We start from the raw sequence: 22,263 nt of genomic DNA on the forward strand, positions 1-22,263 counted from the left end.
TTAGTTTTATTGATCGTTGCTATCGTTCCCTTCATTTCTTTTTCATTTATTTCTGATCTTATCTTTATGATTTCTTTCCTTCTGCTAACTTTGGGTTGTTTTTGTTCCTCTTTCTCTAATTGCTTTAGGTGTAAGCTTAGGTTGTTTATTTGAGATGTTTCTTCTTTCTTAAGGTAGGATTGTATTGCTATAAACTTCCCTCTTAGAACTGCTTTTGCTGCATCCCATAGGGTTTGGGCCATTGTGTTTTCATTGTCATTTGTTGCTAGGTATTTTTTGATTTCCTCTTTGATTTCTTCAGTGATCTCTTGGTTATCAAGTAATGTATTGTTTAGCCTCCATGTATTTGTATTTTTTACATACTTTTTCCTGTAATTGATATCTAGTCTCATAGTGTTGTGGTTGGAAAAGACACGTGATACAATTTCAATTTTCTTAAGTTTACCAAGGCTTGATTTGTGACCCAAGATATGATCTATCCTGGAGAGTGTTCCATGAGCACTTGAGAAGAAAGTTTATTCTTTTGTTTTTGGATGGAATGTCCTATAAATATCAATTGTCCATCTTGTTTAATGTATCATTTAAACCTTGTGTTTCCTTATTTATTTTCATTTTGGATGATCTATCCATTGGTGAAAGTGGGTTGTTAAAGTCCCCTACTATGATTGTGTTACTGTCAATTTCCCCTTTTATGGCTGTTAGCATTTTCCTTATGTATTGAGGTGCTCCTATATTGGGTGCATAAATATTTACAATTGTTATATCTTCTGCTTGGATCGATCCCTTGATCATTATATAGTGTCCTTCTTTGTCTCTTGAAATAGTCTTTGTTTTAAAGTCTATTTTGTCTGAAATGAGAATTGCTGCTCCGGCTTTCTTTTGATTTCCATTTGTATGGAATATCTTTTTCCATTCCCTCACTTTCAGTCTGTATGTGTCCCTAGGTCTGAAGTGGGTCTCTTTTAGACAGCATATATACAGGTCTTATTTTTGTATCCATTCAGCCAGTCTATGTCTTTTGGTAGGAGCATTTAATCCATTTACATTTAAGGTAATTATTGATATGTATTTTCCTATAACCATTTTCTTAATTGTTTTGGGTTTGTTATTGTAGGTCTTTTCCTTCTCTTGTGTTGCCTGCCTAGAGAATTTCCTTTAGCACTTGTTGTAAAGCTGGTTTGGTGATGCTGAATTCTCTTAACTTTTGCTTGTCTGTAAAAGTTTTAATTTCTCTGTCAAATCTGAATGAGATCCTTGCTGGGTAGAGTAATCTTGGTTGTAGGTTCTTCCCCTTCATCACTTTAAATATGTCCTGCCACTCCCTTCTGGCTTGCAGAGTTTCTGCTGAAAGATCAGCTGTTAACCTTATGGGGATTCCCTTGTATGGTATTTGTTGTTTTTCCCTTGCTACTTTTAATATTTTTCTTAGTATTTAATTTTTGATAGTTTGCTTAATATGTGTCTTGGCATGTTTCTCCTTGGATTTATCCTGTGTGGGACTCTCTGTGCCTCCTGGACTTGATTAACTATTTCCTTTCCCAGATTAGGGAACTTTTCAACTATAATCTCTTCAAATATTTTCTCAGTCCCTTCCTTTTTCTCTTCTTCTTCTGGGACCCCTATAATTCGAATGTTGGTGAATTTAATGTTGTCCCAGAGGTCTCTGAGACTGTCCTCAATTCTTTTCATTCTTTTTTCTTTATTCTGCTCTGCAGTAGTTATTTCCACTATTTTATCTTCCAGGTCACTTATCCGTTCTTCTGTCTTAGTTATTCTGCTATTGATCCCTTCTAGAGAATTTTTAATTTCATTTATTGTGTTGTTCATCACTGTTTGTTTGCTCTTTAGTTCTTCTAGGTCCTTGTTAAACGTTTCTTGTATTTTCTCCATTCTGTTTCCAAGATTTTGAATCATATTTACTCTCATTTCTCTGAATTCTTTTTCAGGTAGACTGCCTATTTCCTCTTCATTTGTTTTGTCTGGTGGGTTTTTACCTTGCTCCTTCATCTGCTGTGTGTTTCTCTGTCTTCTCATTTTGCTTAACTTACTGTATTTGGGGTCTCCTTTTCACAGACTGCAGGTTCGTAGTTCACGTTGTTTTTGGGGTCTCCCCAATCCTCTTCCTGGGATCTGACCTCTAAAGCCCGAGCCTCAGCTCCCAGCCCCCACCCATTCCGGCTGGTGAGCAGACAAGCCTCTCGGGCTGATGAGTGCTAGTGGGCACCAATCCTCTGTGCGGGAATCTCTCCGCTTTGCCCTCTGCATCCCTGTTGCTGTGCTCTCCTCTGTGGCTCCAAAGGTTCCCCCCCGACCCCGTCTCCACCAGTGAAGGGGCTTCCTAGTGTGTGCAAACTTTTCCTCCTTCACAGCTGCCTCCCAGAGGTGCAGGTCCCATCCCTATTCTTTTTTCTCTGTTTTTTCTTTTTTCTTTTGCCCTACCCAGGTAGGTGGGGAGTTTCTTGCCTTTTGGGGAGTCTGAAGTCTTCTGCCAGTGCTCAGTAGGTGTTCTGTAGGAGTTGTTCCACATGTAGATGTATTTCTGATGTATTTGTGGGTAGGAAGTTGTTCTCCATGTCTTACTCCTCTGCCATCTTGAAAGCCTCTGTCAGTGTTTTTGTTTTTTTCATATATATACCCAGAAATGGAATTGCTGGGTCATATGGTAGTTCTATTTTTAGGTTTTTGAGAAACCTCCATACTCTTTTCCATAGTGGCTGCACCAATTTACATTCCCACCAACAGTGTACAAGCATTCCCTTTTCTCCACATCCTTGTTAACATTTGTTATTCGTAGACTTTTTGACGATAGCCATTCTGACAGGTGTGAGGTTATCTCGTGGTTTTGATTTGTATTTCTCTGATGATTAGCAATGTTGAGCATCTTTTCACATACCTGTTGGCCATCTGCATGTTCTCTTTGGAGAAATGTCTATGTAGGTCTTCTGCCCATTTTTTAATCTTTTTTTTTTTTTGATGTTAGGTTGCATGAGCTGCTTATGTATTTTCATATCCAGGATTGTTAGTTTTACCTAGTGGTAGGAATATGGAAAAGTACCTCTACTCCATCTTCCTGGAATAATATGTCTTTTAATGCCTCAAAATAGAGATATTTTATTTGCTGCTGAGGTTAGGAGTTGTTGTGAACAAGAGTGGAATAGTTGTTGGGAAAGGAAGAAAATTTCACTGTGGTTTATTTATAGTGTTTTTGAATGTTTGAAGAGAGTAAAGGCAAACAGATTCTGCCACTCCTAAAAAAAAGTATGAGTACTAATTGAATATTGGTTCATTCATTCACCACTCAGCAAACATTTATAAATCAACACTGTATGCCTAGCAGTGTGATTGACGCTAGGAATACAAAGACAAGTAAGTATATTTTTGCCTATTAGGGGCTCAAAATCTAGTCTATTAGAACCTGGTATCCAAATAAGCAAATAAATATAACATCTTATGGTAAGTAAACTGAGTCCTGAAGGATGAGTTGAAGTTCTTTAGGTGAACTGGAAGAAGATGATCTAGGCAGAAGAAATGGCTTGCTTAAAAGCACAAAAGCAAAAAATTTTGTGGGTTTAGGAGAATGGCAAGCATCAATGTGAAAAGAATAAGGAGGTCATATAAGTGAGTGGTAGGATATTAGGCTAAAAATACAGGTTGGGTTAGATTGTAGAAGGCTTTAACATGTTATGTCATGCTAAGGAAGTTTTACACTGTTTGCAGGCAATGGAGAGTAATCTTTAAGTTATTTGAGTGAGCATTTTAAAATAATGATTTTTGTTATGTTTATATATATATTCATGTGTATCCTTTAATATCCTTTTACATGTGTGGATGTAAGGCTTGCCATTCTGACTTCCTCTTTCTTTTTCCTTCTACTTTCCCCTATACAACCATCTGTGGCTAGAAATGGGGGAGAGAAATGTTCACTTAAACACCTAGAGTGATTTGTGTAAATGTAACAGATGCAGAGGTGAAGCTCAGGATGAAGCCGTTGTTTCAAACCTGTTCTCACAGACAGTTTCATTTCCACTAGTTGTGAGTGTGACTGTATGTGTTTAAATACAGTAGCACCACTAAGGGATGTGGGATGTTTTGGGGAGGTGATTAAATGTTCTAAAATTGATTTTGGTGACGGTTGCACAACTCATTGACTATGCTAAAACCACTGAATGGTATCCATTAGAGTGGTGACTTATATGACATGTGGATTATATCTCAATTAAACTGTTACCCCAAAAAGCTCCCCCTCAAATAAATACATTAGCACCCAGTATTAATCTTAATAATCACCTCACAATCCCTTTACCCCCTCAGTCATTTCAGTCTACTTATCAACAGTGATTTTTCATAGAATCAAGTAGAACTGTACACTGATGGGGGCATATTAATTTTAGGAAATGAAAAATCCATATCATCTCCAAGAAATGGAAATGTATGATTTAGCTCATTTTGAAATAGATAAAATATTCTTTACCATGCAGAGTGTTACATTAATTTTTCATTGTTTTCTTCTTAATCATTTACATTTATGGTCACTATTGCTTCTTGTCTTCATGTTTATTCTATTGGTATCCATAAACGTTTCCCCCTCTTCTGTAATAGCATATATTCAAACCTTATGGTATCCCTAATGTATTGGTATATTTTCAAAAATCCCATATACAATAACACTTTATTTTTATGCTGTCTAAATCTTTTATTTAAAGACATCTGGTATGCTTGGCTCAGCGGACAAAATATGACAGTGCTGAAAAGTAGTATTAGCAATTCTTATGACTTCTTACATATTTTAGGATGTTTATGGAAGAAATTACATACTGTAGTGGATAGCGTAGCAGACTAAGAAAAATTTATCACTTACATGCAATTGCTTACTTGTTTGTGACCTAGGGAAGATCAGTAGCCTTTTCTATGATTCTGGTTTTTAATCACAATTTTATAGTTATGAAAGAGGCAAAAATTGCCCAAAATATCTGTGTAATAAGAGTACTGAGATTTTAAACATAGTTCTTTTTTTATTTAGCATATTATATTGCTACTATTAATGTTCCTGAAGTGGCTCACCTGAATTCAGTTTCTTGTAATGATTAAAAACATGCTCTTTATATGGCCAATGGAAACTTTTTGGCTTGAGCTTCTAGATGAAGTATAAATGAAACTATAATATTCACCTGTACTTTTGTGTGTTATAGAAATTCTTTAGATATTAAAATATTTTAGATATTAAAACTAAATTATTATTAAACTAAATTTGAAATACTGTTATAAAATTTCAATTATGTTTTGCTGCTTACAGTTTTAATTCAGAGATATTAACTGGCTAAATACTATCTCTGTAATGAGACCATGACAATAAAGCTATTTATTAGATATGTATAAGAACCGGATCATAGTTTGTGGTATTTCAGCTTGTGTGTACTGTCCTCTGCTGGATGGAAAATGTTATCCTAGTTCAAATGAGCAGCACCTTGCTTCCTTACTAGTGATTTATTTTACTTAAACTTTGAAAGTCTTTGTGTTACATTTGCTAAGGGTAGGGTAAAGAAAATTTCACTCACAAGCCAGATTCCCTCAAATATGAGCGATTCTGGGAAGTTCTTTGATTGTGGAATAATTTTGTTATAACATTTTCACAATCATCTGGGTTAAAATTGGTTAAAACGAGGAACTTAAGTTACTGTGGTATGCCTATATTTACATATATTTATTGAAGCCAAAGATCAAGATTCAGCCAAACCAGGGAACTCAGCAGGTCATTGGCAGTTTTTTGTATGGTGACTGGCATTGTGATTTTTGTGCATTTCTTTTTAAGATTGAAGTTACTTATTGTGCATGCTTGATAGAGGTGCATAAGAAGAAGAATGCTGGATTTTGATCTGATTCACTACACACATGCCAGATATATTTTGCTTTCCTGAAAAAGTTGTACTATCTTTACTCCTTCTCTAAATCTGTTGCCTTTCTAAGCATGATACCAAAGGCAAATCCTGAGAGAAGAGTGATAGATTTTACTACAAAATTTTAAACTTCTGTCTGCCAAAATCCACTATAAATGAGATAAAAAACTGACAACTGGGAACAATGGGTGCAATACATATGGTGAATAAAGGGTTAAAATCCTTTTAGAGATTTTTTTTTTCCCCCCCGGTACGCGGGCCTCTCACTGTTGTGGCCTCTCCCGTTGCGGAGCACAGTCTCCGGACGCGCAGGCTCAGCGGCCATGGCTCACGGGCCCAGCCGCTCCGCGGCATGTGGGATCTTCGCGGACCGGGGCACGAACCCGCGTTCCCTGCATCGGCAGGCGGACTCTTAACCACTGCGCCACCAGGGAATCCCCTAGAGAGTTCTCAAAATGTAAAAGTGTATGTAGTACATAGGTCATCATTTCATCTGGAGAGCTAGGTACTGTTATTATCTTTATGTTTATCCCTAGGTGGTCATAGCCCAGAGCCTATGCTGTTAACCATTATACTACATGCCCTCCAGTCCTATAGATGCCCAGAGACATGAGCAAGCAATTCACAAAGAAAGACATCCAATAGCCAGTAAACATATAAAATTTATTTACTTTTTCAACAAATCAAATAAGTGCAAATGAAAATAAGATTTTTTTGTATATCAATCTAACAGGTTTAAAAAATGATTATGTTCATTATTGGCAAGGTATAGAAAAACCACACAATTGATAAATCCTTTCACTGGGAAAATTATCTAAAAAATCCCTTAAAATTCTGTTTGGTTTTAACATTACAGTTCAATTATTAGTTCTTTGAGAAAATAATTGTGTATGTATGAGATTTAGTTTCAAGGATGTGAACCCAATATTTGTTTATAATATCTACAGACTGGAGTCAGCCAAAATGTCCAATAGTATGGGATTGGTTAGAAAAATTAGTGTGAATTTATAAAATGGAATACCAGTAGCTGTTTAAAATGATATTTTAAAAGATTATTTAATTATATATATATATATACACACACACACACACACACATAGTTTGCATTAAGAGGAAAATCAGGTCATTAAATCATTAAGAGTCCATTTAGAACATGTAAATTTTTGCATTGATAAGAGGCTGGAAAGATTTAGACCAAAACATTAGTAGTGATTATCTCCAGTTAATGGGACTATAAGTCTAAATTTTCCATAATTTTAAATTTTTTTTTTTTTTCTTTTTGCGGTATGTGGGCCTCTCACTGTTGTGGCCTCTCCCGTTGCGGAGCACAGGCTCCGGATGCGCAGGCCCAGCGGCCATGGCTCACGGGCTCAGCCGCTCCGCGGCATATGGGATCCTCCCAGACCGGGGCACGAACCCGTATCCCCTGCATCGGCAGGCGGACTCTTAACCACTTGCGCCACCAGGGAGGCCCCATAATTTTAAATTTTTAAGAAGAAAAGAGTTACTGTGAAATTTCCTTTAAATTACTTCTTGTTGCATGTAAGATTTTTAAAAGCATAGTCTCAGATTTGCAAATTGGAAATTTTGATCTCTCTATTCTTTAATTTCTAATGAATAATACATGTGGATCATTATTTTGGTCTTAAAATGGATAGTTATCTGTAATGTTATTCCCAAGTAAACTTGAATGATGTTATTTTATTCATAATTTCCATGGAAATTTTTCTTTTTCTCATTTGCTGGCCAAATTTTTATTTTTTTATTTTCTTTAATCACGCCACATTCATATTTGCCTTTCTATTCCCTATTTCTTCCAATGTATTTTCTACTTTTTAAAAATACCTCTCTTGTTTTTATGTTTATTCTTTTGTAACACACTATTCTAGGGTTCATTCTTCAAATCCTTCTTATTCTCACACAGTGAAGATTTTGCAGAATTGGTGTAGAATTTGTGATAAATAGAAGATGTCTACTTGCTTATTTTATCTTATATTATTAAACAAAATTAAGGTTATAGAACCTAATCCTCAATAATTGGTGTTTTAATTTCAGCATTTGTTTATAAACTTGCATCAGTGTTTTTATTTTCTGTTAATGTGTGATTTATTTATTTACTTGAATGTCTGGATATTTTTCTCCCCTGAACACATGATCTCTCTCCCCTCTGTTTTCAGTAAGTCAATTCCTGAATTATATTTGGAGTCATGGCACAATACTAGATGATTCAAACAGAGAAAGAAAAAAAATATCGCTGGCACTTCATTTTCCACTTTTCCCTGATCAAAGTCCTAAAGGTATGTAGTATGTGTTCTTTTGCATTTTGCTCATATGTGTCAGGCAGAGTAAAGCAGGCAGGGTTTAGAGACCTTGATATGATGTCTTTAAATCGAAAGGAATTATTTTGAGGCTGCTGTGACAAATTCGGTGGTTTTGATTTGCTGCAATTCTATAATTTGAACACTGAGTGGCACTAAAGCCTAGGTCACAGATAAAATATTGTCGATTTAAACTGTAAGACTCAGGGGTCTACTGATGGGTATGGCTTTGGGAAAGTGCAAAAAAGATCAGTAAAATGTACTTTGAGCTTAAAAAAAAAGATAAGAAAGTTAGTTTGATAATCAATTACTTTTGGGAACTCAAAGTTTACCCAACTCTATTGTTGTTTGCAGATATTTGAAAACAATAAGTAAACTTCTGTTAAAATGACCAAAGATGATTAACCTCACTGCAACCTCTTCTTGAATATTTTCCCTTTTTCTTTGCAGAAGGGAAGCGAATCTATACTTACAAGAAAGTTTGCAGATAGAGTGCTCCCATATGTATGTTGTTAAGCTCCTGTGCACCCATAGGTTGCAATACCCACAGTAAACATTACTTCTGAACTCAAGCATCTTTAGAGACTATTTAGTTGTACCTCTACATGTGTGTTCATACATTTGACTGAATTTGGGAAATGTCAGTGTCATTCCAGTTTGAAAAAATTAGAATTTAGTTATTTTGGAGGGGGAAGAAAATTATACTTATGTTTTATTGCTTCTCTAAACATTAAATTCTTCATTTTTTTCTGCTAATATTCCATTGGTATAAATACTCCTCCCAGAAAAAAGTCATATTCTTAGCTCTTGAATTTTTTTTCTAGCATGTATTAGATTTTTAGCTATATCTCTTTTCATTATTTTAAAATTATTTAAAAAATTATTTTCTCTAGAGTTGCAACACATGTACTTTATAGTCTATTTAGGGTTAATATTTTACTACTTCATCTAAAGCATAAGAATTCTGCGTAATAGTCCATTTACCTGCATCTTATCATTATAGCTGTAATTGTTATTTATCTTTTATAGAAATTAAGAGGAAAGAGTAATCTTTATATTTAGTCAGATATTTACTATTTCTAATATTCTTAATGCTTTTATAAATATCAAAGAACCTTTTACAAAGAACCAGCTTTTGGTTTCATTGATTTTCTCTGCTGTTTTTCTATTCTCTATTTCATTTATCTCTGCTATAATCCTTATTGTTTCCTTTCTTCTGCTAGGGTTTTGTTTGTATTTTTAATTTCTAGTTCTTTAAGTTGTAAAGTTAGGATGTTGATTTGAGATCTTTCTTGGTTAATCTAAGCATTTATAGCTATAAATGTCTTTCTTAGCACCATTTTCACTGCTTCCTGTAAGTTTTGGTATGTTGTGTTTTCATTTTCACTTGTCTCTAAGTATTTTAAAATTTTCCTTGTGATTTTTTCCTTGATCCGCAGGTATTTTTAAAGTATATTGTTTAATTTCTACAACTTTATGAATTTTTCAGTTTATTTTATTGATTTCCAGTTCCATCCTGTGTGGTAACAATAGATACTTTGTATGATATCTGTCTTTTTAAATCCATTGAGACTTAATTTGTGACCTAATATATGGTCTATCCTGGAAAATGTCCCAGAACAGTTGATAAGAATGTATGCTGTTTACAGGTGGAGTTTTCTGTATATGTCAGATTTATGTGATTTATTGTGTTGTCTAAATCCTGTATTTCCTTACTTATCTTTTATATGGTTGTTCTGTCCATTATTGTGAGTGGGGTATTGAAGTCTCCAACTGTTGTAGAACTGTCTATTTCTCCCTTCAATTTCATCCGTTTTCGCCATATATATATATATATATATATATATATATATATATATATATTCTGTCATTAGGTGCATACATTTTTATAATTGTTGTATCTCCTTGCTGTATTGAACCTTTTATTAATACATAGTATCCTTCTCTGTCTCTTGTAATCTTTTTCAATTTAATGTCAATTTTGTCTGATATTATTATAGCCATTCCTGTTCTCTTTTGGTTACCATTTGCATGAAATATCTTTTTCCGTCCTTTCACTTTCAACCTGTTTGTTCTTTGGATCTCAAGTGAGTCTCTTGTAAATAGCATATAGTTCGATCTTTTTTTTTTTAATTGGAGTAAAATTGCTTTACAATGTTGTATTAGTTTCTGCTGTACAATGAAGTGAATCAGCTATATGTATACCTATATCCCCTCCCTCTTGGACCTTCCTCCCACCCCCAATGCCACCCACCTAGGTCACAGAGCACTGAGCTGAGCTCCCTGTGCTATACAGCAGGTTCCCACTAGCTATCCATTTTACACATATCAGTGTATCTACGTCAAACCCAATCTCCCAATTCGTCCCACCCTCCCCTTCCCACCCTGTGTCCACATGTCCATTCCCTATGTCTTTATCTCTATTCCTGCCCTACAAATAGGTTCATCTGTATGATTTTTCTAGATTCCACATATATGCGTTAATATATGATATTTGTTTTTCTCGTTCTGGCTTACTTCACTCTGTATGACAGACTCTAGGTTCATCCACATCTCTAAAAATGACCCAATTTCGTTTCTTTTTATGCCTGAGTAATATTCCATTGTATATATGTACTGTATCTTCTTTATCCATTCATCTATTGTTGGACATTTAGGTTGTTTCCATGTCCTGGCTATTGTAAACACATTGGGGTACATGTGTCTTTTTTTTTTTTACACACACACACACACATACACACACACACACACACACACTGTATTTTATTTTTACAAGAGATAATAGACTGACACCAAGCATTGTAAATGGATGACCACAACAAAAGCAACAATGATTGCAATTACCAAACATGAAACACACTCATACTATGTCATAATATTGACATTCACTCCAATAATCCTCCACTGTAACAGCTCCTTTACTTTGCAGTGAAAATTGATTTGTATATTTTTTGCCTCTGAGTCCTTGTGGGATTTTTTTTTTAATTCAAACAGAAAGTCACAAAAATTATAATTATCCTCATCAGTTCACTCAGTCCCATGTAGTTAATTTTTTTTCATCTTGATCTTTTGTTAGCACTTTTATGAGTTCATCAGTTTTCCATTAGAGTTCTGAAAATGCTTATTCATTCAGTTCAGCAGTATAGTCAGTTACCAGAAACCTGTACTTGTCAGTCTTTTCCATGAATTCCTTGACGATGAAACCCTTTTATAGGAAGATATTTGCAAAAGCATCAGAGTACACCCAGAACTGTCTGTAAATGACAAAAGACTTAAAAATTACCACAGTTAAAGATTTGATGAAAGTTCATAATAATGCAATTGACAAGGAAATTTAGTTATTTCTGAGATATACATTTTAAAGTAATAACTAGAATTATGACTTATAGCATTATACCAGAACATATAAGATTTTTAGAAATTTCATATAATGTCTGAAACATTTATATTAACATATTTCCATGCAAATAACCCAAAGAAAGTTTAGTATTAGTTGTTTTGTTTGTTTGTTTTTTTATACGCAAGTTCTTATTAGTCACCAATTTTATACACATCAGTGTATACATGTCAATCCCAATCGCCCAATTCAGCATTTGGGGTATGTGTGTCTTTTTGAATTATGTGTTTTTATCCATTTTGCCAATCTCCATCTTTTGATTAGGGAGTTAATTCATTTACATTTAAAGTAATTACGGAAGGAGGTGAAATTCAGAGTAAAATGTGATTAAAAGTTCAAGTAGGCTTTCTTAGTCCCCATAGGAAACTTTTGAGTGTATTGGGGCAGAGGTGAGGTACTGGTTATACGAAATGGGAACTTGAGTCATTTTATTTGGATATTAAGGGAAAGGAAGCTGGAGCATTTAGGGACATCCAAATTACAAATAAAGGAATGAGTTACCTATTGGGGTAAGTGTGGGAAGACTTCTAGAATGGTAGCATGTTCATGGAGGGTTGTGGAGAAAACATCTAGAATGACTCAGAGTAATGGTAAATTCTAGCTGATTTTGAGTATTAAATCTATAGGTTCAAGCTGGAGACTATAAATGAAAGGAAGGGATTCTTTGCTTTTAGAAGTCTTTTCAGATATTATCTGCTTAGGAAGTTCTTGCAGGGAGGTCAGAGTATATAACCTGTTGGAACTTGATGGCTACCTTAATGTGATGAACACTGATTCTTTTTTTCAGGCAAGTGTTAAACATTTAATTTTTTTTCTCCATATGATATTTTATATATTGGCTTGGCCAAAAAGTTTGTTCGGGTTTTTTCTGTAAGATGTTACAAAAACCCGAACGGACGTTTTGGCCAACCCAATATTTATGCCTTCAAATGTATGAGTCTTTTCTTTATGGCTTTTGTGCTTTATATTATAGCTAGAAATTATAAAGAAATTTACTCCTCATGTTTTTCTCTCCTACATTCGTATATGGCTTAATTATTATTATTTCTAATGTTTAAATCTTTATCAGGAATATTTATTGAAATAAGAAGTGAAATAAGATTTCAGCTTTATTTTATTTTAATTAAAAAAATGGCTAGCCAGGAGTGATTTCATTAACATGGTGGAATAAGAGTTTTCTATTGTATTTCCCTCAAAAAACACCAGTTTAGATGATCACCCATGGACAGGAGAGCCTTTGTAGAAGTCCAGGGGTCCAAGGGAGAAATTCCAGCACACTGTTGGAGCAAAAAAGTCTGAGGGCTTCCCTGGTGGCGCAGTGGTTGGGAGTCTGCCTGCTAGTGCGGGGGACGCGGGTTCGAGCCCTGGTCTGGGGGGATCCCGCATGCCACGGAGCAACTGGGCCTGTGAGCCACAGCTGCTGAGCCTGCACGTCTGGAGCCTGTGCTCTGCAACAAGAGAGGCCACAATAGTGAGAGGCCCACGCACCATGGTGAAGAGTGGCCCCCGCTTGCCACAACTAGAGAAAGCCCTCGCACAGAAACGAAGACCCAACACAGCAAAAATAAATAAATTAATTAATAAACTCCTACCCCCAACATCTTCTTTAAAAAAAAAAATCTGACATTGGATGCATTGAAGAGGGTAAGAGGAACAGTTTCACTTTACCCATGTCACCTCTTCCCTAAGATGGCATAGCTCCGTGTTAAAAGAGATCTTCTCAGTCCATGACTTCTCCCATGGGGGAAAGTGAGAACATATGAGTGCATGCTTGTTTTCCTCAGCTGTTCAGAATTCTGCCAAAGAGACTCTTCTTTCTCGCTCCATCTAGAATGCTCTGAGGTGTGCTATGTTACTAGGAGGCAGGAAAGCTAGGAGACCAGCAGACAGTGCTCTTGAAGGGTATCAAAGACATGCTGATCCTACTGTGTCATGGACTCCATCAGGAAGCTCACCCATGACACTGGGGATCCTTGCTTGTGCATCCCCCCAACTTGCCCACGAGCACACCCAACATTCTGCACACCTCATCCACGCACCGCCTCCCCAGCCATGGCTGGCTGCATGAGAGCGAGCCTTTGTAGATGGCTAGTGAGCATGAGCAGAAAGTCAGACTGATTCTACAGGATGGAAAAAAATCACATTAACCTTGAGCATTCAGCAGTGCCCTAGGGAAAGCAAAAGAGAGGCTGTCAGCACCTGTTCTGGCTTTGCAGGGTTGAGAGGTGGCACTCAATCTTAATAATTCCCCCACAAGAGGGAACAAGAAGTGTAGAGAAGGTGTATCCATAGGAAGAGTTTGAGAAAGCCTCGGAATTCCTAACAGAGTTGACAGACGGTATTTCTCTTCTGAAGCCAGTCAGTAAAGACTGAAGGAGTTGGTTGCTTCTTCTAATTTGAAGACAGCAATGCAAGGCTTCAAGGAACATCAAGAATCAAGGAAACATGACACTACCAAAAAACACAATAATTTTTCATTAGCTGACCCCAAAGAAATAGAGATCTGTGATTTTCCCAATAAAGAATTTAAAATACTGTTTTAAGGAAGCTCAGTGAGTAACAAGACAACACAGAAAGACAATTTAATAAAACCAGGAAAACAATACATAACAACATGAAGTTAAACATAGAGATAGAAATCATAAAAAAAGAACAGGAATTTTGGAGCTGAAGAATGCAATGAATGAAATGAAAAAATACAAGAGTGAGCAACAACAGGCTGGATCAAGCAGAAGAAAGAATCTGTAAAATAGAAGACAGGTCATTTGAAATTATCCAGTCAGAGAAGAACAAAGGAAAAAGAATGAAAAGAGTAAAGAAAACCTACATGAACTGTGGGATTCCATTAAGGGAAACAGTCTATGCATTATTGGAGTCCCAGAAGAAGAGAGAGAGAAAGGTGTAGAGAGCTTATTTAAAGGAATAATGGATTGGAGCATCAAAAATCTGGGGAGAGATTTGGACATCCAAATTCATGAAGTTATTAGGTTCCACTAGAATTTTGACCCAAAACAATCTTATCCAAGACACAGTATAATAAAACTGTCTAAAATCAAAGACAGAGAATTTTAAAAGCATCAAGAGAAAAGATATTCCTCACATACAAGGGAATCCCCATAAGACTATCAGTGGATTTCTCAGCAGAAACTTTGCAGGCCAGAAGAGAGTGCAATTATATATTCAAAGTGCTGAAAGAAAAAAATTGCCACCCAAGAATACTCTACTTGGCAAAGTTGTCATTCAAAATGAAGGAGACATAAAGACTTTACCAAACAAACAAAAGCTGAGGGGGTTCATCACCACTAGACCTGCCTTACACAAATTACTGAAAGTTCTTTAAGCTGAAATGAAGGGCAATAGGAGCAAAAGGTGACTGTGCACAAGCCAGTGTTTTTTCTAACCTTAATGTACTGTATACTCAAGAATCTCAGGTCTTATCCTATAATTTGCATTTTAAGAATTTGTTTTCTAATATGCTCCCAGGTAATAACAGTGCTAATGATCCATGTATAATACTTTGAGTTTCAAGAACTAATTCAGTGCACATTAAAATCATCTGGGGAGCTTTTTAAACTCCCACTGTGCAGGTCACAGCCTTACCATTTAAATCAGAATATAGAGGAGTGAGAACCAGGCATAAGTATTTTTTAAGGACCTAGGTGATTCCAAAGTACAATAAAGTTTGGGAACTACTTGAAGTATGCTAAAATATGCTCTCTTCCACTCCCTTCTTACGAATACAAGGCAGCTTGTTTAGGCCATCTTCATTGTAATATAAAATGGAGATCCACCTGATTGTTGAGGATAGGCAAGTGGAAGATCTCTATATATATGTATGTATTTGTATATCTATCTACATAAAATCTATCTATCTATCTATCTATCTGTCTATCTATCTATCTCCTATACATAGGAGAGGGAGTGGTCACTAAATGATAATGAGTTAACTGGCACATTTTCTTTCTTGAAACTTTTTTTAAACTTTTAACTTTTTCTAGCTTTATTAAGATATAATTGACATACAACATTGTGTAAGTTTAAGGTGTATAATGTGATGATTTGATACACAATATACTTCAAAATGATTACCACCTTAAGGTTAGGTAACACTTCCATCACCTCACATAATTATCTTTTTTTTGTAATAAGAACATTTAAGATTTATTCTCAGCAGCTGTCAAGTATATAATACAGTATTTTTTTATTAAAAATTTTTTTAACAACTTTATTGGAGTATAATTGCTTTACAATGGTGTGTCAGTTTCTGCTGTATAACAAAGTGAATCAGCTATAGATATACATACATCCCCATATCGCCTCCCTCTTGCGTCTCCCTCCCACACTACCTATCCCACCCCTCTAGGTGGACACAAAGCACCAAGCTGATCTCCCTGTGCTATGTGGCTGCTTCCCACTAGCTAGCTATTTTACATTTGGTAGTGTATATATGTCCATGCCACTCTCTTACTTTGTCCCAGCTTACCCTTCCCCCTCCCTGTGTGCTCAAGTCCGTTCTCTATTTCTGAGTCTTTATTCCTGTCCTACCCCTAGGTTCTTCAGAACCTTTTTTTTTTTTTCAGATTCCATATATACGCGTTAGCATATGGTATTTGTTTTTCTCATTTTGACTTACTTTACTCTGTATGACAGTCTCTAGGTCCATCCACCTCACTCCAAATAACTCAATTTCATTTCTTTTTATGGCTGAGTAATATTCCATTGTATATCTGTACCACATTTTCTTTACCCATTCATCTGTTGATGGACACTTAGGTTGCTTCCATGTCCTGGCTATTGTAAATAGAGCTGAAATGAACATTGTGGTACATGACTCTTTTTGAAATTATGGTTTTCTCAGGATATATGCCCATTAGTGGGATTCTGGGTCATATGGGAGTTCTATTTTTATTTTTATAAGGAACCTCCATATTGTTTTCCATAGTGGCTGTATCAATTTACATTCCCACCAACAGTGCAAGAGGGTTCCTTTCTCTCCACACCCTCTCCAGGATTTATTGTTTGTAGATTTTTAATTTTTTTTTTTTTTTTTTGCGTTACGCGGGCCTCTCACTGTTGTGGCCTCTCCTGTTGTGGAGCACAGGCTCCGGACGCTCAGGCTCAGCGGCCATGGCTCACGGGCCCAGCCGCTCCACGGCATGTGGGATCTTCCCAGACCGGGTCACGAACCCGTGTCCCCTGCATCGGCAGGCAGACTCTCAACCACTGCGCCACCAGGGAAGCCCCTGTTTGTAGATTTTTTGATGATGGCCATTCTGATTGGTGTGAGGTGATACCTCATTGTAGTTTTGATTTGCATTTCTCTAATGATTAGTGATGTTGAGCATCCTTTCATATGTTTGTTGGCAATCTGTATATCTTCTTTAGAGAATGTCTATTTAGGTCTTCTGCCCATTTTTGGATTGGTTTTTTTTTTTTTTTTGATATTGAGCTGCATGAGCTGCTTGTATATTTTGGAGATTAATCCTTTGTCAGTTGTTTCGTTTGCAAAAATTTTCTCCCATTCTGAGGGTTGTATTTTCTTCTTTATGGTTTCCTTTGCTGTGCAAAAGCTTTTAAGTTTCTTTGCGTCCCATTTGTTTATTTTTGTTTTTATTTCCATTTCTCTAGGAGGTGGGTCAAAAAGGATCTTGCTGTGATTTATGTCATGGAGTGTTCTGCCTATGTTTTCCTCTAAGAGTTTTATAGTGCCTGGCCTTGCATTTAGGTCTTTAATCCATTTTGAGTTTATGTTTGTGTATGGTGTTAGGGAGTGTTCTAATTTCATTTTTTTACATGTAGCTGTCCAATTTCTCAGCACCATTTATTAAGAGGCTGTCTTTTCTCCATTGTATATTCTTGCCTCCTTTTTCAAAGATAAAGTAACCATATGTGCATGGCCTTATCTCTGGGCTTTCTATCCTGTTCCATTGATCTATATTTCTGTTTTTGCACCAGTATAATACTGTCTTGATTATTGTAGATTTGTAGTATAGTCTGAAGTCAGTGAGCCTGATTCCTCCAGCTCTGTTTTTCTTTCTCAAGATTGCTTTGGCTATTGGGGTCGTTTGTGTTTTCATACAAATTGTGAAATTTTTTGTTCTAGTTCTGTGAAAAATGCCATTGGTAGTTTGAGAGGGATTGCATCGAATCTGTAGGTTGCTTTGGGTAGTATAGTCATTTTCACAATGTTGATTCTTCCAATCCAAGAACATGGTATATCTCTCCATCTGTTTGTATCATCTTTAATTTCTTTCATCAGTGTCTTAGAATTTTCTGCATACAGGTCTTTTGTCTCCTTAGGTAGGTTTATTCTTAGGTAGTTTATTCTTTTTGTTGCAATGGTAAATGGGAGTGTTTCCTTAATTTCTCTTTCAGGTTTTTCATCAGTAGTGTAGAGTAATGCAAGAGATTTCTGTGCATTAATCTTGTATCCTGCTACTTTACCAAATTCATTGATTAGCTCTAGAAGTTTTCTGGGAGCATCTTTAGGGTTCTTTATGTGTAATATAATGTCATCTGCAAACAGTTACAGCTTTACTTCTTCTTTTCTGATTTTGATTCCTTTTATTTCTTATTCTTCTCTGATTGCTGTGGCTAAAACTTCCAAAACTATGCTGAATATTAGTGGTGAGAGTGGGCAACCTTGTGCTGTTCCTGATCTTAGAGGAAATGGTTTCAGTTTTTCACCATTGAGAATGATGTTGGCTGTGGGTTTGTCATATATAGCCTTTATTATATTGAGGTATGTTCCCTCTATGCGTACTTTCTGGAGGGTTTTTTAAATCATAAACGGGTGTTGAATTTTGAAGAAAGCTTTTTCTGCATCTACTGAGATGATCATATGGTTTTTCTTCTTCAATTTGTTAATATCGTTTATCACACTGATTGATTTGATTTGTGTATATTGAAGAGTCCTTGCATTCCTGGGATAAAACCCACTTGATCATGGTGTATGATCCTTTTAATGTGCTGTTGGATTCTTTTTGTTTTTGTAACATCTTTATTGGAGTATAATTGCTTTACAATGGTGTGTTAGTTTCTGCTTTATAACAAAGTGAATCAGCTGTATATATACATATATCCGCATACCTCCTCCCTCTTGCATCTCCCTCCCACCTTCCCTATCCCATCCCTGTAGGTGGTCACAAAGCACTGAACTGATCTTGTGCTATGTGGCTGCTTCCCACTAGCTAGCTATTTAAAATTCGGTAGTGTATATATGTCCATGCCACTCTCTCACTTTGTCCCAGCTTACCCTTCCCCTCCCAGTGTCATCAAGTCCATTCTCTATGTCTGCATCTTTATTCCTGTCCTACCCCTAGGTTATTCAGAACCTTTCTGTTTTTTTTTTTTTTTTTTAGATTCCATATATATGTGTTAGCATATGGTATTTGTTTTTCTCGTTCTGACTTACTTCCCTCTGTATGACAGACTCTACGTCCATCCACCTCACTAAAAATAACTCAATTTCGTTTCTTTTTATGGCTGAATAATATTCCATTGTATATATGTGCCACATCTTCTTTATCCATTCATTTGCCGATGGACACTTAGGTTGCCACCATGTCTTGGGTATTGTAAATAGAGCTGCAGTGAACACTGTGGTACACAACCCTTTTTGAATTATGGTTTTCTCAGGGTATATGCCCAGTAGTGGGATTGCTGGGTCGTATGGTAGTTCTATTTTTAGTTTTTTGAGGAACCTCCATACTGTTCTCCATAGTGGCTGTATTAATTTACATTCCCACCAACAGTGCAAGAGGGTTCCCCTTTCTCCACATCCTCTCTAGCATTTATTGTTTGTAGAGATTTTGATGATGGACATTCTGACTGGTGTGAGGTAATACCTCATTGTAGTTTTGATTTGCATTTCCCTCATGATTAGAGATGTTGAGCATCCTTTCATGTGTTTGTTGGCAATCTGTATATCTTCTTTGGAGAAATGTCTATTTAGGTCTTCTGCCCATTTTTGGATTGGGTTGTTTGTATTTTTGATATTGACCTGCACGAGCTGCTTGTATATTTTGGAGATTAATCCTTTGTCAGTTGCTTCATTCGCAAATATTTTCTCCCATTCTGAGGGTTGTCTTTTTGTCTTCTTTATGGTTTCCTTTGCTGTGCAATGGCTTTTAAATTTCATTAGGTCCCATTTGTTTATTTTTCTTTTTATTTCCATTACTCCAGGAGGTGGATCAAAAAAGATCTTGCTGTAATTTATGTCAAAGTGTGTTCTTCCTATGTTTTCCTCTAAGAGTTTGACAGTGTCCGGTCTTACATTTAGGTCTCTAATCCATTTTGAGTTTATTTTTGTGTATGGTATTAGGGAATGTTCTAATTTCATTCTTTCACATGTAGCTGTCCAGTTTTCCCAGCACCACTTATTGAAAAGACTGTCTTTTCTCCATTGTGTATCCTTGCCTCCTTTGACATAGATTAGTTGACCATAAGTGTGTGGGTTTATTTCTGGGCTTTCTATCTTGTTCCATTGATCTATGTTTCAATTTCATTACTTGTGATTGGCCTGTTCATATTTTCTGTTTCTTCCTGGTTCAGTTTTGGAAGGTTATACCTTTCTGAGAGTTTGTCCATTTCTTCGAGGTTGTCCATTTTATTGGCATAGACTTGCTTGTAGTAGTCTCTTAGGATGCTTTGTATTTCTGCAGTGTCTGTTGTAACTTCTCCTTTTTCATTTCTAATTTTATTGATTTGAGTCCTCTCCCTCTTTTTCTTGATGAGTCTGGCTAATGGTTTACCAATTTTGCTTATCTTCTCAGAGAACCAGCTTTTAGTTTATTGATCTTTGCTATTGTTTTCTTTGTTTCTATGTCATTTATTTCTGCTCTGATCTTTATGATTTCTTTCCTTCTGCTAACTTTTGGTTTTGTTTGTTCTTCTTTCTCTAGTTCCTTTAGTTGTAAGGTTAGATTGTTTATGAACTTTTTCTTGTTTCTTGAGGTAGGATTGTATAGCTATAAAATTCCCTCTTAGAACTGCTTTTGCTGCATCCCATAGGCTTTGAATCATCGTGTTTTCATTGTCATTTGTCTCTATGTATTTTTTGATTTCCTCTTTGATTTCTTCAGTGATCTCTTGGTTATTTAGTAACGTATTCTTTAGCCTCCATATGTTTGTGTTTTTTACGTTTTTTTCCCCCTGTAATTCATTTCTAATCTCATAGCGTTGTGGTCAGAAAAGATACTTGTATGATTTCAATTTTCTTGAATTTACTGAGGCTTGATTTGTGACCTAAGATGTGAACTATCCTGGAGAATGTTCTGTGTGCACTTGAGAAGAAAGTGTAATCTGCTGCTTTTGGATGGAATGACCTATAAATATCAATTAAAGCTCTCTGGTCTATTGTGTCATTTAAAGCTTCTGTTTCCTTATTTATATTCATTTTGGATGATCTTTCCATTGGTATAAGTGAGGTGTTAAGTCCTCCACTATTATTGTGTTACTGTCGATTTCCTCTTTTATAGCTGTTAGCAGTTGCCTTATGTATTGAGGTGCTCCTATGTTGGGTGCCTGTATGTTTATAATTGTTATATCTTCTTCTTGGATTGATCCCTTGATCATTATGTAGTGTCCTTCTTTGTCCCTTGTAACATTCTTTATTTTAAAGTCTATTTATCTTTATTTAAATAGACTTTATTTAAAGTCTATTTTATCTGATATGAGTATTGCTATTCCAGCATTCTTTTGATTTCCAGTTGCATGGAATATCTTTTTCCATCCCCTCACTTTCAGTCTGAATGTGTCCCTATGTCTGAAGTGGGTCTCTTTTAGACAGCATATCTATGGGTCTTGTTTTTGTATCCATTCAGCAAGCCTGTGTCTTTTGGTTGGGGCATTTAATCCATTCACGTTTAAGGTAATTATCAATATGTATGTTCCTATGACCACTTTCTTAATTGTTTTGGGTTTGTTTTCATAGGTCCTTTTCTTCTCTTGTGTTTCCCACTTAGAGAAGTTCTTGTAGCATTTGTTGTAGAGCTGGTTTGGTGGTGCTGAATTCTCTTAGCTTTTGCTTGTCTGTAAAGCTTTTGTTTTCTCCATGGAATCTGAATGAGATCCTTGCCGGCTAGAGTACTCTTGGTTGGAGGTTCTTCCCTTTCATCACTTTAAGTATATCATGCCACTCCCTTCTGGCTTGTATAGTTTCTGCTGAGAAATCAGCTGTTAACCTTATGGGAGTTCCCTTGTATGTTATTTGTCATGTTTCCCTTGCTGCTTTTTTTTTCTTTTTTCTTTTTTTTGCGGTACGTGGACCCCTCACTGTTGTGGCCTCTCCTGCTGCGGATCACAGGCTCCAGACGCGCAGGCTCAGCGGCCATGGCTCATGGGCCCAGCTGCTCCACTGCATGTGGGATCTTCCTGAACTGGGGCACGCACCTGTGTCTCCTGCATCGGCAGGTGGACTCTCAACCATTGCGCCACCAGGGAAGCCCTCCCTTGCTGCTTTTAATAATTTTTCTTTTTCTTTAATTTTTGCCAATTTGATTACTATGTGTCTTGGCATGCTTCTCCTTGGGTTTATCCTGTATGAGCCTCTCTGCACTTCCTGGACTTGGGTGGCTATTTCCTTTCCCATGTTAGGGAAGTTTTTGAGTATAATCTCTTCAAATATTTCTCGGGTCCTTTCTCTCTCTCTTCT

Source organism: Mesoplodon densirostris, chromosome 8 (genome assembly GCF_025265405.1).
Source record: "Mesoplodon densirostris isolate mMesDen1 chromosome 8, mMesDen1 primary haplotype, whole genome shotgun sequence".
NCBI classification, from domain to species: Eukaryota; Metazoa; Chordata; class Mammalia; order Artiodactyla; family Ziphiidae; genus Mesoplodon; species Mesoplodon densirostris.